Here is a 21541-nt window from a genome sequence, read left to right on the forward strand (position 1 = left end):
CTCACCAAAGACTGATGGTTAACATTTCGGAATCTTTGACAGGAATTCTGGAAAGCACTGCAGTCACTCTACATGACTATGTTCTCCCCAGATCTGCAATGTGCAACAAGTCTGTTCCCGCTGAATTTTTGAAATGGGCAAAGTTCAACCAATTTAGAGAATGGCTAATTATATGCATTTTACCTCCCCTTGTGATTTGACAACCTTTTCTGCGACTATCCATGTAAATAAGACAATAAATTTAGAAAACCTCCCAAGAACTGGTAAACATAGGCAGATGCACTTTACAGCTGGTGAGTGACAGAAGTCAGCCTGCAGGAAACTGTGCCACTAATGTAGCTCTTGATTAATCTCTAATTACACTTTTGTTATCTTAGCAGGGAGACAAAACTGTAGCAGTTCCGAAATAGGAAAGGAGCATTTTGGCACCTAGCAACCAACCTTTCTCTCATAATAGCTGTAGTGGACACTGGACTGTTACAGAGAAGGTGGTTATGGATCACTGCTCTATTATTTATAGTGCAGCCTTCGCAACAGTAGATAAATTAGCAGCTTAATAGGCTATCCCTGACTAAAAACATAGCATGTGCTATAGCCTCAAGTAGGAAATTAAAAAAAAAAACAAAAAACACACACACACACATTGTGACTCAGTTATTTGTATCATGGATAGAGAGGAATGCAATTCCCCTATCCTCTGGCATTAACCTTTCGGGAGGCAGACATAGAACACAATGTTTTATCAGTGCTCGCTGAATGTAAGCATCAAAGCATGCAAAAGTAAAAATGACCACTAAGTAAAAATAACAGTCCTTTAAGATAAAATAGCATTTACTTTAGGTAGCATATGAACCTGTAGTCATTTGAATTGACGGATACAAAATGACATAGAATTCTTCATATGAACGACTACGGGGCTCCACGTTTCATTAACATGGTCAAACACATTTGGGGGGTTTGCAGTATTCAGCCCATTTTACTAATAAAAGAGTATCCCAAAATGTTCTCAGCCATTTTTGTTTTGAAGGCTCCTCCTCCTCCTTCTGTGATTACTCGTAGCTGAGTAAGGTTGTCTTCCATAAACACCGTTTTAACAATGAGTCCGTAAGTGACTGTGGAGGCCAATTCTGGATCCCCACGTCCTTCCACAGTGGGGACATTGGTTTCTGGGTGGGAGTTGATCACGATGTGGATTTGCCAAGCGGGCCTTCCACTTAGCATGTTTCGCCTGTGTGTCAAGTTCAAGTGTCTTCAAAGCCCACGCCACCTTTGGTAAAGGCTGTTTTCCAACTGGAGCGCTCGCAGGCCAGTGTTTCCCAATTGTTGGTGTTTATACTACATTTTTAAAAGTTTGCCTTAAAGCAGTCTTTAAATCTCTTTTATTGACCACCAGCATTGCACTTTTCATTTTTAAGTTCGGAATAGAGTAGTTGCTTTGGAAGACGATCATCAGGCATACGCACAACATGACCGGTCCAATGAAGTTGATGTTGAAGAATCATCGCTTCGACACTGGTGATCTTTGCTTCTTCCAGTACACTGGCATTAGTTCACCTGTCTTCCCAAGTGATGTGTAAAATTTTTCGGAGACACCGTTGATGGAATCTTTCGAGGAATTGGATTATGGCATTTAACTTGAAGTGAGCCACCCTTGGGGGCAGAGTGAGCCCCCCATGGCAGACATTCGGCGTGCTGCCTGCCCGCGACTCCCAACCCCCACCCCACTTCCTACAGCCCTGCCTCTACCTGGTTCCGCCATGAAGGACCATCTCCCCCTGCATTGTTCAACTGTGAAGTCCTTCTGGTGTGTCCTTGACTGCAAGTGAAGTTATGCAGATCCAGGTAGAGGCAGGGGTGTAGGAAAGGAGGGGCAGACCGCTCCAGGTTCCCTCACTGAGGGGAGTGACATTCGGCGTGCCGCCCTCCCACCGTCGGGGTAAGGGAGGGAGCTGCGCCACTTTTCTGGTGGCATCCCCCCCTTCCCCCTTTGTTTTGACAGCTTGGGGAAGGCTTGGGAGTCGTGGGCGGGCAGTGCGCCAAATATCCGCCATGGGCACCTTGTTCTGCCCCTGTAGGTGGCTCACTCCACCTCCCGGCTGCAGGGTGTGTGTGCGTCTCCGGGCACCTGAGCGGCTATCCCACGCCTGGGAGGGCACCCTCTGCACCATGCCCACCTCGGGAGCGTGCCCGCCCTGGACAACATGGGCATATGCTCCACCGCTGCATGGAGGGCCTTCTCGGTGATGGTACCTGCTCTGTGGAATGACCTCCCATCATATGTCAAAGAGATAAACAATTATACAACTTTCTGTAGACATCTGAAGGCAGCCTTGTATTGGGAAGTTTTAATATTTGACTATTTATATTTTGTTGGAAGCTGCCCCGAGTGTCTGGGGCAACCCAGTTAGATGGCTGGGTACAAATGATAAAATTATAACAACAACAACAACAACAACAGCTACAACAATGGCTTTGAAGATAACTTCTGTTTGTCTGTGAATTAGGATCTACCTACCTATATAGCACAAATCTGTTCAGACCACAATATGCCATTTCCTTTTATGGTGTTAGGTGGTGTTCTCTAATTAGGTGATAAAGCAGCAATGCTGCTCCAAAGGTCTTTGAAGAAGTGTCTTATTAAAGAAGTAGAGTTGAACAATAAGGGTGCATTTCCTATTCCTGTTCTTCTTCTTCATCATCATCTTCTCCATTTCTGCAACTGAGAGGTACAAACTCTGAAAATCTCACACCTCTCTTTCCTAGAGTCAGGGAATGAGATTAACAACAACAAGAAGGCACAGTGGCCATTTATTTTTAGTAACATTAATCCAGACTTTGATGGAAAGGAAAATCTGTTTCACTAGACCTGAATTAAAGGCACTAAGTTCTAGAAAGTTAAGGGATGAAACACTCATGTTAAAAATATGCAATGTTGCTTTCAAAGGAGCAATTTAATGAAACAGGGGTTGGACATATTTATTGGTTGCATTTATATTCCACCTTTCTGCCAAGGCATTTTACAACTCAAAAATACAAAGACAAATAAATGATATGAAATTTAAAATTAAATATGAAAATTAAAATCAGAGATAAACTTAAACCAGATTAAAACACATACCAACATTTTACATATCTGGATAGGCCTGTATAAACAGAAATGTTGTTAGCAGGTGTTGAAAAGAGTACAGTGAAGGTACCTGTCTGGTATCAATAGGCAGGGAGTTCCAAAGTACAGGTGCTGCCACCGTAAAATATCAGTTTCTTACAAATGTCAAACAGGTATTAGGTGGCACCTATAGCAGTGCCAGTTCCACAAATCAAACTGGTCTAGTGGGCATATACAGGTAAACTGGTCCCAAGTTGTTAAAAGCTTTATATGATTCTGCAGTAGATGCTACTACAGTAGTGCCCCGCAAGACGAATGCCTCGCAAGACGGAAAACCCGCTAGACGAAAGGGTTTTCCGTTTTTCAATGCGCTTCGCAGGACGAATTTCTCTGTGGGATTTTTTTTCGCTCCCCACCCCCTTTTTCTAAGGCACTAAGCTGCTAATAGCCTTTTAGCAGCTAATCCGCTAATCCCTTACGCCTTTAATAGCCGCTAATAGCCGCTAAACCGCTAATAGCGCTAATCCGCTAATGGGCTTGCTTCGCAAGACGAAAAAACCGCTAGACGAAGAGACTCGCGGAACGGATTCTTTTCGTCTTGCGAGGCACCACTGTACTAATCATTTACTTAGTTACTTTATACCCCAAAGAAATCTTTTAAAAATCGCTTTAAAATCTCTTAAAAATCCCAACAAAAATAATAATATAAGAGATACAATATAAATTACACAGTCAAAACCAAACAATACAACTATTACCACCACTATCACTTCCTCATTATAAGTAACATAATTAAATAAATACCTCAAAATAATGTACATGAATAAAAGAACTATTATCCACAAAAAATAACATGTTAAAAATATATAGACACCTCAAAATGCAACCTAAATACTATATATCATAAAATTTCATGTTTACTACAAAAATATTTACTATACATATATAATCGATAAATCAGTCACCTACATATTGGCAGTGCACAAAACTAATTCTCACATACCCAATTATTGAACAATATCCTTCCACCAATCACATCATTGTGTATGTACGCGTACTCTCAATTTCTTTTCATGGTGAGATGTCTAAAGATTTGTTTAAAGATGACACCTTGATTTTAATGAAGTGCTTTCCGGGGGTATTTTTTTTCAATGAAATGTTTCCCTCTGATGAGCAATTTGGAATAAATAAATCCATACTTGTATCAATACTGAAAATAAAGCCCTTTTATTAATCCTGCGGATTTATTAGACACACATAGTTAAGTATTAGAAAGAACTTTTGACACAAAGGTTTAGGATCATTAGACAGGTCAATGCAACCCTCAGTAGTAAATCAGTGCAAGGCAGCCTCAGCTAACGATTTCCACCAGGCAATTTGTTTATCAATCATTATAAATCTTTGTTTAAGAAAACAACAACAACACACGGAATAAGGAAATAGGAAAAGCGTGCTCATTTACGGCCATCTCCAAATTTTATCAGACACTTCCTTCTCTCTTTCTCTGAATATCCACACTGTAAAATATACATTTTGTATTTCACTCAAATGTAGCTAATGCTCTGCAGACCTCCATCCTGATTTCCTGAGCAGTGAGTTCCATCGTCAATGGACGGTGGTGATGATGATGATCACCATTATTTATACAACACCTAAAATGTTGAAAGGGCTTCACATTTCTCAGTATTATTTGAATGGGATGTGTAGCTTTATGCCCCCCCCCCCAGGATGTTGGGATTTAAATTCCCTGTCCAGTTGCCAGCAGGAAAAGTCATTCCCCCCAGTATATGGAACACATCAAACCACAACCACCACTTCTGCCTTCTCTCTGCTCATAAGTAAGTTTCTCAGGTGCCTTGGGCAGAAGAAAAGGAAGTCCAGCTTCTTGAATACCCTGTAAAAAACACACCTTGAACCCTTTCAGGATAAGACAAGGCTTAAAGAAGCATAGATCTCTGCAGTAGCATCCAGGACTATTAGGAATCAGATTTCCCATGATCCCTGACTTCCATAGATCTTGCTGCATCCAGAATTTCAATCCCGAAGCCTCCTGCAAGGTCTTTCTACAACAATCCCTCACCTCAACAACAATTGCACTCCTCTATTTGAGGTTTCTAAACAACAGTTTCTAAAGGGACGTGGGTGGCGCTGTGGGTTAAACCACAGAGCCTAGGGCTTGCCGATCAGAAGGTCGGTGGTTTGAATCTCTGCGACGAGGTGAGCTCTCATTGCTCGGTCCCTGCTCCTGCCAACCTAGCAGTTTGAAAGCACATCTAAGTGCAAGTAGATAAATAGGCACCGCTCCGGCGGGAAGGTAAACGGCGTTTCCATGCGCTGCTCTGGTTCGCCAGAAGCGGCTTAGTTATGCTGGCCACATGACTGTACGCCAGCTCCCTTGGCCAATAAAGCGAGATGAGCGGGGCAACCCCAGAGTCGGTCACGACTGGTCAGGGGTCCCTTTACCTTTACCTTTAAACAAAGCCTGGATGGTAATCTGTCAGGGATTCTTAAGCTGTGATTACTGCATTGCAGGTAGGTTGGAATAGATGGCTCTTGGGTTCCATTCCAGCTATGATTCTATAACTCATGCTTGCCAACTCTATGTTAGGCAATCAGAATCAAAGGTATTTTTTTTACCTGTTAAGAAATTTCTCACAGAAGAACAGTAGCAGCTCCAAAATATTAATTAAATTCAATCGTATTGTGTGAAGATGTCTCAGTGACATCATGGGGTTGAATGACAGAAAAACACACATGGAGGTCAAGGTTTAAAGCCATCTTAAAAAATGAAGAAGTGAAGTCCTTCTGTCTAGGATCAACACAGGGCCCAGGTACCCTTGGTGATTACAGTGACTAATAGAGCTAGCATTTGGAAGAGTCATTTGCCCTTTGCTTGCCTTTGCGAACTTAGCTGGAAAATAAAGTGAAAGAGGCAGCTGGAAAACAGAAGATTTATATGAAAAGTACTTTCCTGAGTGTATACCTTACAATGTGTCAAACCCATAAATTTTACTAATACAGACACAATCGATAGAGATTTAAAAGCTTTGGTTGGGTTTATTCCCCCTAGCGCTGTGTTGCAGGCTCATCACACGTTCTGGAGAACCTAATTTCTGAGTTTTGTAGAAGGCGCATGGAAGTGAATAAGCATTAAACTTTCCAAGAGTCCCAGTTCCACTACGATTCATCACAGGTTGTTGTAGTGGTAGTAGTAATTTTATTATTCGCAATAGGAAAATAAATCCCACTGCATTGTGGTAAAAACAATGGTTATATAATCCTAGCCAATGGCATTCAAATCTTATCAATAGTGGATGTGATGTAATTGTTTCAGTACTGGGCTTCTTCAATTTATTTAATTATGCAGCAATTGAATCCCACTTGACTTGTCTCAAAATGGGCACACATTGTACCCCTCCAAGCTCCCTAGAGGAAAAGCAGGACACAAATAAACAAGTGCCACATTGAATTTCATGTGTTTAGATTTGGTTGTTAAAATCTGCATATCTGACAATGGTGAATCATTTACCATAAATTAAACACACCAAAAGGAGCGTTCTGTCTGTTTTTCTTTGTATCCTGTGTAGACCAGGCCTTGTTAAAAGGGGGCTGTACATTCCCACACACCACCCAGGGCTGGTTTTCCATGAGGAAACCACTGTTAGCCATATTTTGGCAGGTGATATACAGGGGAGGCTCACAATCCATTGTGCACCCATGTACAACATACAACAACAGCTTTCATATCCATTAAGCCATTAGGGTTATATTTTAAGCACTGGTGCTGTGGTATGCATGATTTGCGTAACCAGTGTCTTACCTGCTTTGCGGATGACTTCTTGAATTTTCACGAATGCTTTCGTGTGCATTATGCTAAAGTAGAAACAGACACGATACCCTGGAAGTCTTATTACCTGAAACCATTTGGGTTCGAAAAGCCAAACACATATAGACTCACACACATCAGATTTCTTGACCAGGGCAAGTAAACTACTTCTATTTTGCTGCTTTTCAGAACCTTTCGCATAACAAAAAAAGCCCCCATACAAAATAGATCTGCTGAGATCTGGGGTGTTTTTATAACGAAGCCTGGTGTTAACACTCTGTCTCTCAGACACCATTTCACCATCACTCTGTATTGTTTTCTAATCAAAAGGGTCACCAAAGCACTGACTCTGAACAGTGCAAATGTGCAGCTATTTCCCCTCCTATCTGACAGCACATCTATAGATTGCTTAGACAGGCTGACAGGATACAGGGCTAATGACACATGAAACATGTGAAATCTTGGATGGATTATACAGTAAAATTTCAAATAATCCCATAAGGATTCCGCTTAATTTGAAGTCAGCTGTCAGGTAGTTAAGCTTCCTGTTTTAGCTTTTAAGACAAAAGGCTACAGAGATCTTTATTCTGTCTCGTCACACACACACACACACATGCCCCAAGAGTTTTCTCTCTCTCCTCTACCACCCTATTTGTTCTCCTACTAGCACATTGTAGATGCAAAAGATATTGGTCAAGAGAATGAGGAAAGTATAGTAGCATCAAAGGGGGCTCAGTTAGATAAATGGACATCTGTGACAGATAGCTCTTTGACACTGGAGTCACTAAACCTTGCACGCCTTTCTCACGGGAATGATCTGCAACTATTACAGTATCTCTAATGCATCTACGAACATGCAGCTTGAGACTCATTCACAGTCTGAAACCAGATCACATTTTACAGTGAAAAGACGAGGTCTTGAATGGCATGGAGTCCCAGATTGGTTTTTCTTATCACAGTTCTTCAATAGCATTAATCAGCTGTTTTATTTATTAAAGGTTCAATCTTTGGCCTCTGTGAATAGTTGGTCGTTGTTTCCCTTCTGCTTTGTGCAACCTGCTCCTACCAAGGTCAACGCTAATTTTCAAACAAATCCTTCCTGGCAAAAGTGTCTCCTAAACTCTGGGAACAAATTTCATAGATATCTGTTTTTGAGAGTATCAAGAGCATATGAACAAGCTGAGACATTATTAGCCACTTCCCCCCCAAATTAGAATTCCCTTCATTTGAGATTAAGAGTCCATAGCAGCCCCCTTGCTAAATATTTTACATCTGTGCCTTCTTCCAGAGGAGTTTAACAGTTTTTTCAATATATATTTTCAATCACATTTAAAATAAATTTAAATGCCACTTTTAAAAGTAAGAAATTGGGAATGGAAGAAGGCTTATCATCAGTTAGGAATATTTGAAGATGCCATTGTTCCAGCTAGCATAGCATTGTTTACCTTGACTGGCAATGGCTTTCCAGGGTTTCAGACAAGAATTTTCCCCAGGTCTTCCTTAAGATGCCCGGTATTGAATCTAGACCCTTTGCTTGCAAAGCATATTGCATTAGCTGAGATCCTACTCTTGTCTTTCAAGCATACAGTATCTCCCAACATCTCTGTTATGTCAGTGAGCAGAGTACAGTTTTCACTAATGCACATCCTTTGCGAGGAAAAAAGGTTGGAAGCTAGAAGACAAGCAAGACCACATGAATATCTCCCAATGTCTCTGTTATATCCAGTGCTTTTCTTCTAGGAAAAAAGAGATACCAGTACTGTGGGTAGCCTTGAGTACCCCAGAAAAAAGGCACTGGTTATATCACAGAGGTACCTGTTTCTGCTGAAGACACCAGCGTGGCCTCCCTTGTCTTCTAGCTTACAATCCCAGCTAAGAGTCTTGTGGAGTGGAGACAGCAGTGGTTATTTCAGGGAGTGTTCAGGACGGAGATGGACATCCTCCAAATTAATCTTAGTCCAGATGAACAGATATTGTAGAGGTGAACAATCATATTTAAAATTAACCCTTGGTCTAAAGCTCCAGGGAAGATGGGTTATGGTCCTCTCAAAGCATTTGGTGAACAATGGGTTATGGTACCTTATGGTAATGTTATTTATATTTGGACCTGAAAACAAATCAGCTATCACTAGTGGCAGCATAGATGTTAATTAACTCTAATATTATAAGCAGTTAAAAGATTGGCATAGCAATTGGTACTTTTTACAGGCAACCAGACCCTTTGAATGTAAATATATCTACTTTTTTCTGGATCATTTATTTGACTGATATATACACATATATACCGATAATAGGCCCAAGCTACCTTATTTCATGCTTCCAGAGCATTCTGACAAATGCAGAAGACATGGTCTCAATGTCTTAAGGATGTGCTTCAAAACGGATTATTGATATTTCATCCCACAGCTCTCTTGGTGGGTATTGAGTATCAGCCGCCTCGAAGGTTGGCGCCAAGCTTCTTCTTCTGTGCACCACAAACCAGAATTAATTGCAAATCAATCGAACAAAGTACAACTGATCAGTAAACCAATTAGTAATTTTAGCTGTTCATCCTGTCTTCATTTACTGAGGGGAAAGAGGTGGGGAGAGGGGAGGTGATTTCTAGCTAGCATTTCTTTCTTGCTAACTGTGTCCTTGTAAAAATTAAAATTAAAGAGCCATTCATGGAGAGCTGAATGTTGTAGCTGTTTCACATCTTACATATTTCTTTGTTCCATTTTTTATTGCATTTGGAAAGAAAATCCAAAATAAAGCCGAAGTACATAATCTTATTTTTTTCCTTTTTCTTTTGACACTTCTAGTATCTTGAGTTATCACTGAATTTTGTCTAAAGAAGATTCTTGCTAGGATGGCACCAAATTCAAAAAGAAAAATTTCCAGGCATTTCATCCATCTTGAAATTACTATTTCTATTTTTGCTAAGCTTCCATAGGTAAGGTGAAATTATTCAGTGGTTAAAGAGGATCAGAGTGGCTTTTGTGAAGAAACCCCATTCTGGATTGTTTTCTGAATTTTGGGAAAATCAAAATGACAGCTGCCATTAAAAATGGCTGCGTCCTTGGCCACCCACTGCTGAGTATAATGCACAGCATAATAATATGAGAAAGGCCCTGCTAGAACAGACCAAATGCCCATCTGGCCTAGCATTGTGTTTTTGCAGTGGCCAAACAAATGTGTATGGGAAGCCTGGAAGCAGAAGACAGCCATCTTGTAGCCTGAGAGGTGATATGATAGCCAGAACCAGTGGATTTAAATTACAAGAAGGTAGATTCTAATTAAACAATAGGAAGTACTTTCTGACAGTAAGAGCTGTTCAGCAGACTCTTCTTCACTGGAGATTTTTAAACAGAGGTTAGATAGCCATCTGTGATCAGTCGCATAGCATGGCTTGCCAGTAGCCAGGGACACATGCAGGAGGGGTGGGAGGGAAGGAAATAGATGGACACACGTACATTCAACTGCCTACCAGTGTCTGCATCACCCAGGAGATTGCAGCTGCAGAGATCTGCCCAGACACTGAGGTCCAGCGCCGAGGGCCTTCTGGCGGTTCCCTCACTGCGAGAAGCAAAGTTACAGGGAATCAGACAGAGGGCCTTCATGGTAGTGGCGCCTGCCCTGTGGAACGCCCTCCCAGCAGATGTCAAAATAATAAACAACTATCGGACCTTTAGGAGACATATGAAGGCAGCCCTGTTTAGGGAAGCTTTTAATATTTGATGAATCATTGTATTTTAATATTCTGCTGGAAGCCAACCAGAGAGGCTGGGGAAACCCAGCCAGATGGGCGGGGTATAAATAATAAATTGTTATTATTATTAGAAAAGAAAAATTGTTCCGTTGTTTGGAGAGGCTACTTACTGGTTCGCATGGGGAAGTCATTTTCAGTGGAGCCCTATGACAGAAGTGTGCCACTGTATTGAGGCAGCACTGGGTGTTAACATTTTGCATCCCTAACACTTTTGGGCCCATGTGGACCACCATGCTACATCACTGATTCTGCATCGCTGAGTGTTTGACTAGGTGACCCTTGATGTCCCTTCCAACTCTACAATTCTGTGATTCTATGAAAGGCATGTTAAAAATGGTCAGATCCATTTGGATGGTTAATAGACACAAAAATATAGTATAAACACTGACAACTGGGAAACACTGGTCTGCGAGCACTCCAGCTGGAGAACAGCCTTTACCAAAGGTGTCATGGACTTTGAAGACACTCAAACTCAAGACGCAAGGGAGAAACGTGCTAAGAGGAAGGCATGCTTGGCAAATCCACACTGTGATCAACTCCCACCCAGAAACCAATGTCCCCACTGTGGAAGCATGTGTGTATCCAGAATTGGCCTCCATAGTCACTTACGGACTCATTGATCGCCCAAAAAGAAGACACACGGACTGTATTGAACAGTAATGTATACTAATATAAGCTGATATCGCCCTGTTGAAATCTTCACACATAAAATGAATACACGAAGAAGTGGGTGTTGGTGGGTGAGACTGCATTGCTGACAAGTAGAGCTAAAGTCCTAGGCCACATTTCTCCATTTTATGGAGAAGATCTAAACAAAGCCTTTCTTTTCTTTGAATCAGGGAGTGGAAAATACGTTATGATGTTAATCACAGGCATCAAATATAATTTCAGCTCATCAAATTCTTTGGCATTCCTTGGTCCACTGCTCTATTGTATTTTAATGTGTTTATCACTTGTTTTCTTAGAGCATTTTTGCGAACGTTTTCATCATTCAAACATGTGTGCGTGTGTCTGAAATTTTAGACGTTCTTTGGGCTACCGGCGTACTTTGGCTTTCATCGTAAAGAAACCTGAGACACTCAAAATTGTCAGTAATAACTGATAAATAATACGTTCCTGCTAATGATTTAGTGGGGAAAAGATCCTTTAGCACAAAGCAATCTCCCGCTTGCAGGCGTAAAAGCTGGATGCCCAAACTGTGACTGACTGCAGCAACAGCGGTCACCAGGTGATTGAAATTAACAGTTTTCTTTCAATTGTTCTAATTGAGTCCAACGGGAGTTCTGGAATTCACTAAAAAGTAGCTCAAGTTGCTGTCTTCTCTAGGCTCCGGTGACTCTGACTTTCACCTTCTACACTCAGTTTAGTCTAACTTGAAAACATCGTTTTAAAACATGCTCTCATATGGATACAACCTCAAAGAGAAATCTCTGCATTAGTGGCGATGAGTAGGGACCAATCTTACATTGGATATCTTACACTGTTGCTCACCTCACAATGCAGAGAGTTTAGAACACTTCTTATCAGATATTTCTTATCATATGAACCAATTTTTAAAGGAATTGCTAACAGAAGCAGCCCACCACCTTTTCTTATCACATATAAGCCCTGTGCAGGTGTTACTTGCCTGAAGAGTGCAAATGTGGTCAAAGGGATTGCAGAGTCATATAGTCTAGCTTCCTGGCTGCCACATCATTGCCATCCTAGGCTCCTTTGGGAAGAAGGGCAGGATTTTATTTATTTCTTTCATATACCACCCTATACCCGGAGGTTCACAGAAAAGATCACAAAATATAAAATAAAAATAAAAACAATAACCCAATAACACGCCCCCTCAAAAGAGCCACATTTTAAAAGGGTATAGGATGTCAATCAAGTCAACCAAAGGCCTGGTTAAAAAGGAACGTTTTTGCCTGGCACTTAAAGGTATATAATGAAGGCGCCAGGCAAAATTCCCTGGGGAGAGCACTGCAGAAAAGGCCCGTTTTTGTGTTGCCACTGTCTGAACCTCTCAAGGAGGAGGCACACAAAGAAGGGCCTCAGAAGATGATCTCAGGGTCCGAGTAGATTCATATGGAAAGAGGCGGTCCTTGAGGTATTGTGGTCCTGAGCCATTATAATTGAATAAATAAATGTATTCATTGGTAGGCAGACAGGGAAGCATGAGGCAGTGGATAGGTTACTGTGAGCACAACAGCTGTAAACTGGATTTACATCACCCCTCCCAGTAAGCAGTAGGAACTCCACTGGCAGAAAGCCAGTGTGGTGGCCCTGCCCCACTGTGCTTATCTCCGCCTCTGAAGAAATTTGACAAGGTAACTCTGTTCAGCTTGTGTGTTGGTAGAAATCTCCCCCCTCTCCTGCCAATACCTTCAGTCCCAGGCCCCTTCAGCCACTTCTGCCTCTCTAGTAGTCATAAACTGCTGTTTAGATTCCCTGTAAACCACTTGGAGCATAAATCTATCAGTGGGAAACATGGTATATAAGTAAACTGACTATGTCTATACAAATTAGCTTCCCCCTGGTCCACATCCTGGTCAAACAAGGCAGAGCACAAGATTATTTAATCCTCTTGTATCACAAAGGTCTAAGTAGGCTTAAATCCAAGCACTTCATTTTAAATGTGCCGCTGATCTGGCTGCGAGATTATCAAATCATGTACTCCAAAGCGGTTCTACTTAAACCAATTGACTTTCTTCGAAGTAAGTGTTTCAGGATTAAAGCCATGATCATACCATGTCCTCTTTCTCTCTCGAAAGTGATTAGAAACACAGTATGCTGTTTTACAAGATGAAAAGTTAAGTGTCATTGCACGCTTAAAATAGAGCTTTAATTCCATTGCAGTATTTCTCATTTTAATTGTTAATTTAAACCTCACTAGGACAAGTAAATGGATACAAATGCATAATTCATTTGTTTGAAGTGTGCTCTTTAATAATGCAGCATTCAAATGATGATACATTAATCTGGCTTGCAGAGAAAAGTAAAAAAACAAAAAAAAAACAGCAAATGAGCTCATTTTGCATTTTCTGTAATTGCGTATTATGAATGGAATTGATAATTAAAGGTGTGGGGCTATCCAGAGAGGAAGGAATTCAAACTGTTTGGAAACATTTTTTTTCCAGTGTCTTTGAAGCAAAAACAAATGCAACAAAATTAAAATGGCATGAAACTCCCCTGTTATTTAGTGGGGTTATTTCCCAAATAAGTGTGCATACTAAAGGTGAAATGAGTTTGAACCCAGTTTCCCCCACTTCAAAAATCCCTTGACATGTTTTCTGGGGGATTAGCAGTAAATCATCAAGAGGTTCTGATTCTTGACTGCTTGAGAAGAGCAACAACTAAAAGCCACAAGAAAACTTGGGGGGGGGGAGGGGAGGCAGAAGTGGATTTTTCTGTAAAAGGACTGTAAATTTTGATCCTTAAAGAAAAAACAAATTCCTGGGACTGAGCATGATCTGAACGGCACTCTGTTCCTTAATGTTAAGTGTATGGGTGTTGCATGTTAAGATCACCAAAACTGCCTAGAAATAAATGCACACATGACTCAAATTTTAGTTTGAGGTTTGGCACAATTTTGGCCACAACTTTATTGATTACAGACTGTGATTGGTTTGCTTAGGTATTGGTTCAGACTATCTGAACCTGTCCCAGACAGTCTAGGACAGGAACAGAACTGACAACTGTGAGTTGCAGAGGCCAGTCAAGGTCAGGACCCCGGGAGATCAATTGGGATGAGTGCAGATCCCTAAGATCATACCCAGAATGCTCCCAGGGGCTCTTGCGCAGCCCTATCCTCCTTTCAGGGGTCGGACAAATGCATGGCAAGCCCCTGGATTCCTTTAATGGAATACCTACGCAGCAACCATTGGAGGGACAGGTCACAGTCACGCCTCATCCCCTCCACAAACATTAACCAATGCCTAACCGCAAACTTTACAGTTTGCTACACAGTGGCAAAACCCAAAAGGCACCAGCCAATCAGCCAACTGGGAAAAATTCCTACCAGGCCCCTGCCCCCAAAGCAGACGACCCACAGCGGTATAGCAGGGTCAACACAGACCATAAATATAGAGAGGGTGGATGGGTGGATGAAGCAAAACAGAGGAATCTCAATGCAATGTGCAGCGGTATATATCTGTCCCTCGGAAGCAATTTCTGCAACCCCATTGTCCAGAACAAGTCCCATGCTTCTGAGGGACCAATCGGGTAGCTGTGGCAATCGAAACTTACCCACCCCCTCAACAGAGAGTCAGTTGTGGTGACCTCACCGCAACACGTGCTCTCTGGGAGAACCCAATTTATTCAACTAAGCTTTATGCTGAGCAGACTTATTGAAATTAATGAACATGACCACCTCGGGCGGCCTGCACCCACCACACCCCCTTCTTCTGCCCCTGTCTCTGGACCACCTCTGGTCCCTTTGCAATCCAAGCATGGCTGAATGACTTGTATGAGGAAGCATCTCCTGACGTATCAAGCAAGTCCTCCTGAAGAGGTTCAGTTAAGGATTGCTTTGATCAGGTGGATTTTGGTAAGGGAAGATTTCATTTTATTTATTCCACAATTTATAGACCACTTTCCTGACAAACAAGTGCCCCCCCCCCCCAGATCATAGCAGTATCCCATTAAAACCTAACATAGCTATTGAACTCAATAGGCGGTGTTACATCTGAATAGTCATGTGCTGCTTACACTGCCAGTTGCTCAGATTCTAGTCCCTTCCAGGCTATATCCACACTTTCCCATTGTGATCACCCTTTCTTCCAGGAGAATACCTTTGCAATGCCTCTGCGAGGGCTGCTGGCCATTTTCACAATCTTCACAGCTCCACCAAGTTTAAGGCTGTTGTTTAAGAGCCTATGGGATTCACACGGAATTGGGGAATGGAGCCACCGAGATCCAGAGAGAGGGAGAGGGAGAAAATACTGGAAGGCAACCTCCCTGGCACTGAAAACTTCCAGACTTACTAGCCCTGCCACATTTGATTTACTTGGTGACATGAACATAAAGCAGAGTTACTATGCCTTTTGCTACGGACCACCATTCCTTCTTCTGTTCTACACTACAGCCAATATACATCTGAATGAAATACATAACTAAAGCTCTGGAAAAGTTATTTAAGGTAATTAAAAAGATAATTATATACAAGTGAGAGAAATATTGGTCATATAAAGGTGCAATGTTGTTCTTATTTTCAGAATTTGGCCTAGGCTGGGGTTTGTTCATTGAAACAGCAAAATTTAGGTGAAACAAGTCAGAAGTGCAACAAAATGTTGCAGCATGAAATGCTCAAACTATGTCCAGCCAGCCATGCCTCTTTCCATGATACTCCATTCGATTCATCTTAACCTTTTTGCACCCTCTCCAACAGACACATTATATTCTGTCATTACTGACCACACTCAATCTTCATTGGGCTGGTTTTTCTTTTTATGCCCCTTAGGTATTTTTACTCATGCAGATTATTATTTTTTTCTGCTTCTGCAAACTTTGGGGTTCCTTTGAGCATGCTGATACCTCCCATCTGTTTCTCAGAGCCCCCCTTTGGCTCCAATGCTGTCGGCACTCATAATCTGACTTCATTATTTGAGGGAGCGATTCCACAGATCTGTCAGTTATGACTGCTGTTCTGAAACGTAAAGCTGCTTTATCAAAACCCACATTGCTTTTACCAAAATTTCAAGTGGTTTAGTGTTCCAGATATTTCTTGATATATAAAAAAAGTGATATTGCAGGACAGGGCAAGAAGACAGGAGGTGGCTTGCTGCGAAACTAGCTGGAATGGTGTGAGAATGCAGGGGGAAAGGTAATCTGCATTCTTGCAGTATATGCATATTCATGGAGAGGCAACTTTTTTCCACGACAAACCACCATCTGTAAGCTCATCCAATTGTACAATGGCATCTTTTAATTAACTGTATCACTGTAATTCATAATCACTTGGCTCGGGGCGTGAATTTGTCTGGCTCATAATGCTCCTCTGTATTCTGAAGAGTCAGCATTAAGCTGACTAGGCAGCTGAAGCCAGATGCCTTGTAAGTGCATTTTAGAGATGGGTGGAATCGCCAAGGTTCTTCCTAGAGTGGCCTGGAGATATTCTGGACTTTCAAGGAAGCGGGATCATTAAGGACCTAAATAATAATCATCCCAATCCAGTCCAAGGGCTTGGAAAGGTGTCCCCCCCCCCCCAAGTCTGCCTGCAACCATCCTGCATCTGTCTGCCACCTCAGCCTCAAAACATGCCTTCTCACCCAGAGGCATAGCAAGGTCTGGTGGTACATGACGACGATCGCGCCAATCGCAAAATCTGCCTGCTGGAGGTATAAGCGCCGCCACGCCAATCCGCCTGGGGGGGGGTTTGTCACCCCCCCAGGCATGACACCTGGGGTGGACCACATCCCCTTGCGACGCCCCTGTTCTCATAATCCTTTCCAGGGTTCTGACAGTAGCAGCAGTGCTGTTAAAAGTGCAAAGGGGGGGTACATTTCCCTCTTTCCCTCTCTTTCTCTTCCTCCCTCTGTTACTAGATATTACATAATCTGCATGGACAAAAGCCACCACCCATCAAAATTCACACTTCTCCCAATTTTGCAGTGCGTTTTACGCATACTTGGGTGAGGTGTGCATTGGTTTTGAAGAAACTTTCTAAAGATCATTCCATTCACTTTTGAGTTTAATCAAGTCCATCCATTCATTAATCTATATGCAATGAGCAGGGTACTTGCCCCTCCTCTTGAAGTCCATGCATGGGGGGGGGGCATGTTTGTGTGCTTGCGTGTACAGGAAGGATGTCTACACACAAGTAGCTATTGGTGTATAGGTTTACTCCCTGCAGATGTCCACATCCCCATTTCCATGGCATTGCTTTCAAATCAGCACATCAGTTGATTTGGCTCTCGTGATTAGGGATGGATGAAGTTGGTTTCTGGTTTCTCTCAGCTTCTCATTTTTCCAGTATTAACTCCAGTTATACACATTTCCACTGCAGTTTTCATTTCTTTAAAAAAAGTTGCCGTGAAAATTCATTAGCTTCTTAGTGCACATTTTTCCTGCTGCCCACGTTTTTGCATGCACTTTTACCTAATATACACATTTTTGCAAACCAATTTCCCCTAATGTAATGAATTTTTGTATGGTTTTTTTCACTAAAATATGTATTTGTTGGCTGAAGAACTGCATTCATGATTTAGATAAGTGCAAATTTTGAAGGATGGCTGTGTTTCAGCTGTCAATTGTGTAGCTTTTCCATAAATGTACCAAATCTGTACTATATCCATGAAGAGGAAGGGCCACAACTCATAGGCCGTGTCCTATGTTCCTTTGTTGAACAAGAGTATGCTATTTGCTTTTATTTGCCAGCTCATTCAGCTAGAACACTGATTCCACCTATAGATGCACATTTTCATGGTTGTAAGTAAGTACTTCCATAAGCTTCCCTAATGAACATGATGCTACTGTTGTCTTTTAGGTAAGTATTGTTGATCTGGGTCTGCTTCATGTGGGAACAATGCCAGAATTACTACTTTTCATTCACAAAATTTTATGCAGTGTCCTAGCATGCTTGACAGCTGGTAAATACCATAGGATGACACTTCCGTTGTAAAATAAAACAAAAAGAAAATTCATTAACTGCAAAATAGAAATGAATATATTTCTTACTTGGTTTCATGGTCATTCGAAATAGCGGTGTTATCAAGTAATCATGGTTTTGTAAAGCATTGACCACACAGATGGTACAATACAAATGAAAGGATGAATGTTGCTTTGCAGTAAGTTTTGAAGGACATTCAACATTTACTAGGGTTCTGGTTTCACAAACAAGACCATCGCCTAAGAGGAATGTTTTAGCTGGGAATGCTGAGCATGTATTTGGAAGGTCTGCAGTGCAAATTGGATGGAGATGAGAGGCAAAAAACTGAATGCCAAAAAATTGTAAGGAAAGAAAGAAGAGAAATATCAAGAGTGCTTGATATTGAAATAAAACAATTGAGCTATTGATCAGTATTTTTAAATACTGCCAGGAATCTGTATTGACCTAACAATGGTTTTTGTGTGGGACCTGTGTGTATTCTAAGTCCACCCATAAAACATTTGTGATAGGATTGTGCAAACCCAAAACCAAAACATCACTCTGGGAACTCCCCCCACCATAATTCTGCTTAAAACCATATTGGTTTCCCTCAGAATAATCCGGAGACTTTACAATCAAATTTCAGACAGATGGTATATGCCTATGTCCCTACATTAATGCACAGTGCCTGACCTGTGAAGAAGGGTTAAGCTTTATCATTTTATAAATTTCCAGAAATTGAATACTATTACCTTGAATATCCTACCTTATATGACTCCCAGTGATCTCAAACACCAGAAGTCACAAATATATTTCAAGTCACGGCAAGGGGGAGAAGCTCTGCTTACATCTCGCAAGTTCTTTAGCCCCTCATTCTAAGCCTTACATGCATCTTTTTAGCTAAAGTTTGGGATGAATGTGTTAAAGGACAATCAATAGGAACTGGAATTGGAACATCGTTTTTTATTGAGCAAAGGAAGGAGAGTGGTCCATTGATTTGAACCAGACTCCTGTGCAAGGACCTGCACAGCAAGAAGACAGCATAAGGTTTTCACCTGTCAGCACTGGCTTGATATTAGTTTCTCATCATGAGTGACAAGGGAGACTAGAGCTGGCTGTTGTTTCACACCAGACATTCTTTAATAGATGTGCTTGGAATAGCATATAAAGTTTCTGTTGTCAGGTGGTATACAATTTAAGCTGCCTTATTTGCTTGAGGGGATATTTACACAATACTCCGGGCTGTTTTGCCACATGCATCCATGTCTTACACAAATTGCATTCCCCTCCTCTTCCCTTTGATCCAAGAAGGAGCAGCCAAGGATGTTAGTTTCGAAAGTTTCCTAGGCCTCTGGAAAAGAAAGAAAGAAAGAAAAGAATTAGTAACAAGATCCTGCTGCAGGCCTCACACGACCATGGCTGTGAGGCTTTTTATTCTTTGAGACTGGAACACATGTAATAACAAAATGACTCTTAATAACAGAAGAGCACATTATTGTGATGGTGATGATTTTTTTCCTTTATGAAAGATAATTTTAACTCTTTCAAATCTAGGCAAGCAGAGTCAGCCTTCAATCATTTCAATGGAATTCAGGGGAAGAAACAGCTCCTATTGCTTCCTCCTAGTGCTATCGGCTGATTATATATAATTATTATATAATTACAGTTGTACCATGCGGGGAACAACCCGCTCCTCAGGATAATCATGACGCTGACCCAAAGAGCTCCAGGTATTTATGATAAAACTCTTGGTATTTATCTGTCTGGTAAAAGTGAGGGGTCAAGTGGTCAGAAAGTGCCTCAAGAAATTACTCCCCCAAAATGACAGCCTTGTGGCGAATGTTCTCGTTAGCTTTCTGCACCACAATTATAGTGGGAAAGGAGTGAATGAGAGAGCTTTGAAAGTTAAGAGGAAATTATTAATATTTCTGGAGGAGAAATGGAATGAAAAGAGCATTTTCTTCATATTTAGGGTTTTTTTGGGGGGGGGTTAAGCATTATTTCTCCACTAGGAATAGAAATACAGTGGTACCTTGGTTGCCGAACGGCTTAGTTGTTGAACAAATCAACTCCCGAACGCCGCAAACTCGGAAGTGAGTGTTCCGGTTTGCGAACATTTTTGGGAAGCCAAACATCTAACGGGGCTTCTGTGGCTCCCCATTAAGTGCAGGAAGCTCCTGCAGCCAATTGGAAGCCGCATCTTGGTTTTCGAACCATTCTGGGAGTCGGTTTGACTCCCGAAATGGATTAAGTTCGACAACCAAGGTACCGCTGTAGTGCTGTCAAAATTTAATCCTCATGAAAAGCAGTTTGGCTGAATGTGTTTAGTATTGGGCAAGGTGGATCTTGAAGACTTAGGCATCTTGCCCTGAGGGAAGGGAGGGAGCAATGTAGCAACCTCCCTGCCACCAATTCCAGTGGTATCTCTCCTTCCCCAACTGTGGCTTAGGAAGAACCATCTTGTCCATAGGAGGAGAGAGAGAAGCTGTTTGGTAAGATGCCCCAATTTATCTCCCAGGAGTGCCTCCTCCTTCCCCTCAACTGACACCACAGGGACTTCTGAAGAAGACTTGTGCTCCTGTTGACTAGGTTCTTTGCTAACAATGGTGTTTCATCCTTTGGCTGATGTATATACAGTGGAACCTCGTGTTACATACCGTCCCCCTTACGAATGCTTCGGGTAACGATCTCCACTAACCCGGAAGTAGTTGCTCCTGGTAGTGAACCCGGGATGTGAGCGGAGGTTGTGTACTGGCAGCACGGCAGCAGCAGGAGGCGCCATTAGTGAATGTGCGCCTCATGCTAAGAACATTTTCTGGTTACGAACGGACTTCCGGAACGAATTAAGTTCGTAACCGGAAGTATCACTGTACTATTATTGCTGAGTCTGTTCATATTATGATGTTTTGGAAGCTGAATTGTATCTTGCTTTTATGGAAGTTTTATTTTCTAAAAAGTTAATTTATTTTCTAAATAGTTAATTCTCTGGGCTTGGATACAATACAATAATCACTGATGCTACCTGAGTTTATAAAAATAATCATAACAATTTATTACTCTGGGCTGCTTCCAACAGAATATAAAAAACATAATGGAACATCAGAGATTAAAAACTTCCTGATATAGGGCTGCCTTCGGATATCTTCAAAAAGTCAAATAGTTGTTTATCTGTTTGACATCTGGTGGGCACCAGTATCGAGAAGGCATTCTGCCTGGTTTCCTGTAACTTCACTTCTCACAGTGATTAGGGTTGTCATATTTCAAAAAGTGAAAATCCAGACACAAAAG

This window comes from Podarcis tiliguerta, assembly GCF_965153285.1.
Source record: "Podarcis tiliguerta genome assembly, chromosome: 11".
NCBI classification, from domain to species: domain Eukaryota; kingdom Metazoa; phylum Chordata; class Lepidosauria; order Squamata; family Lacertidae; genus Podarcis; species Podarcis tiliguerta.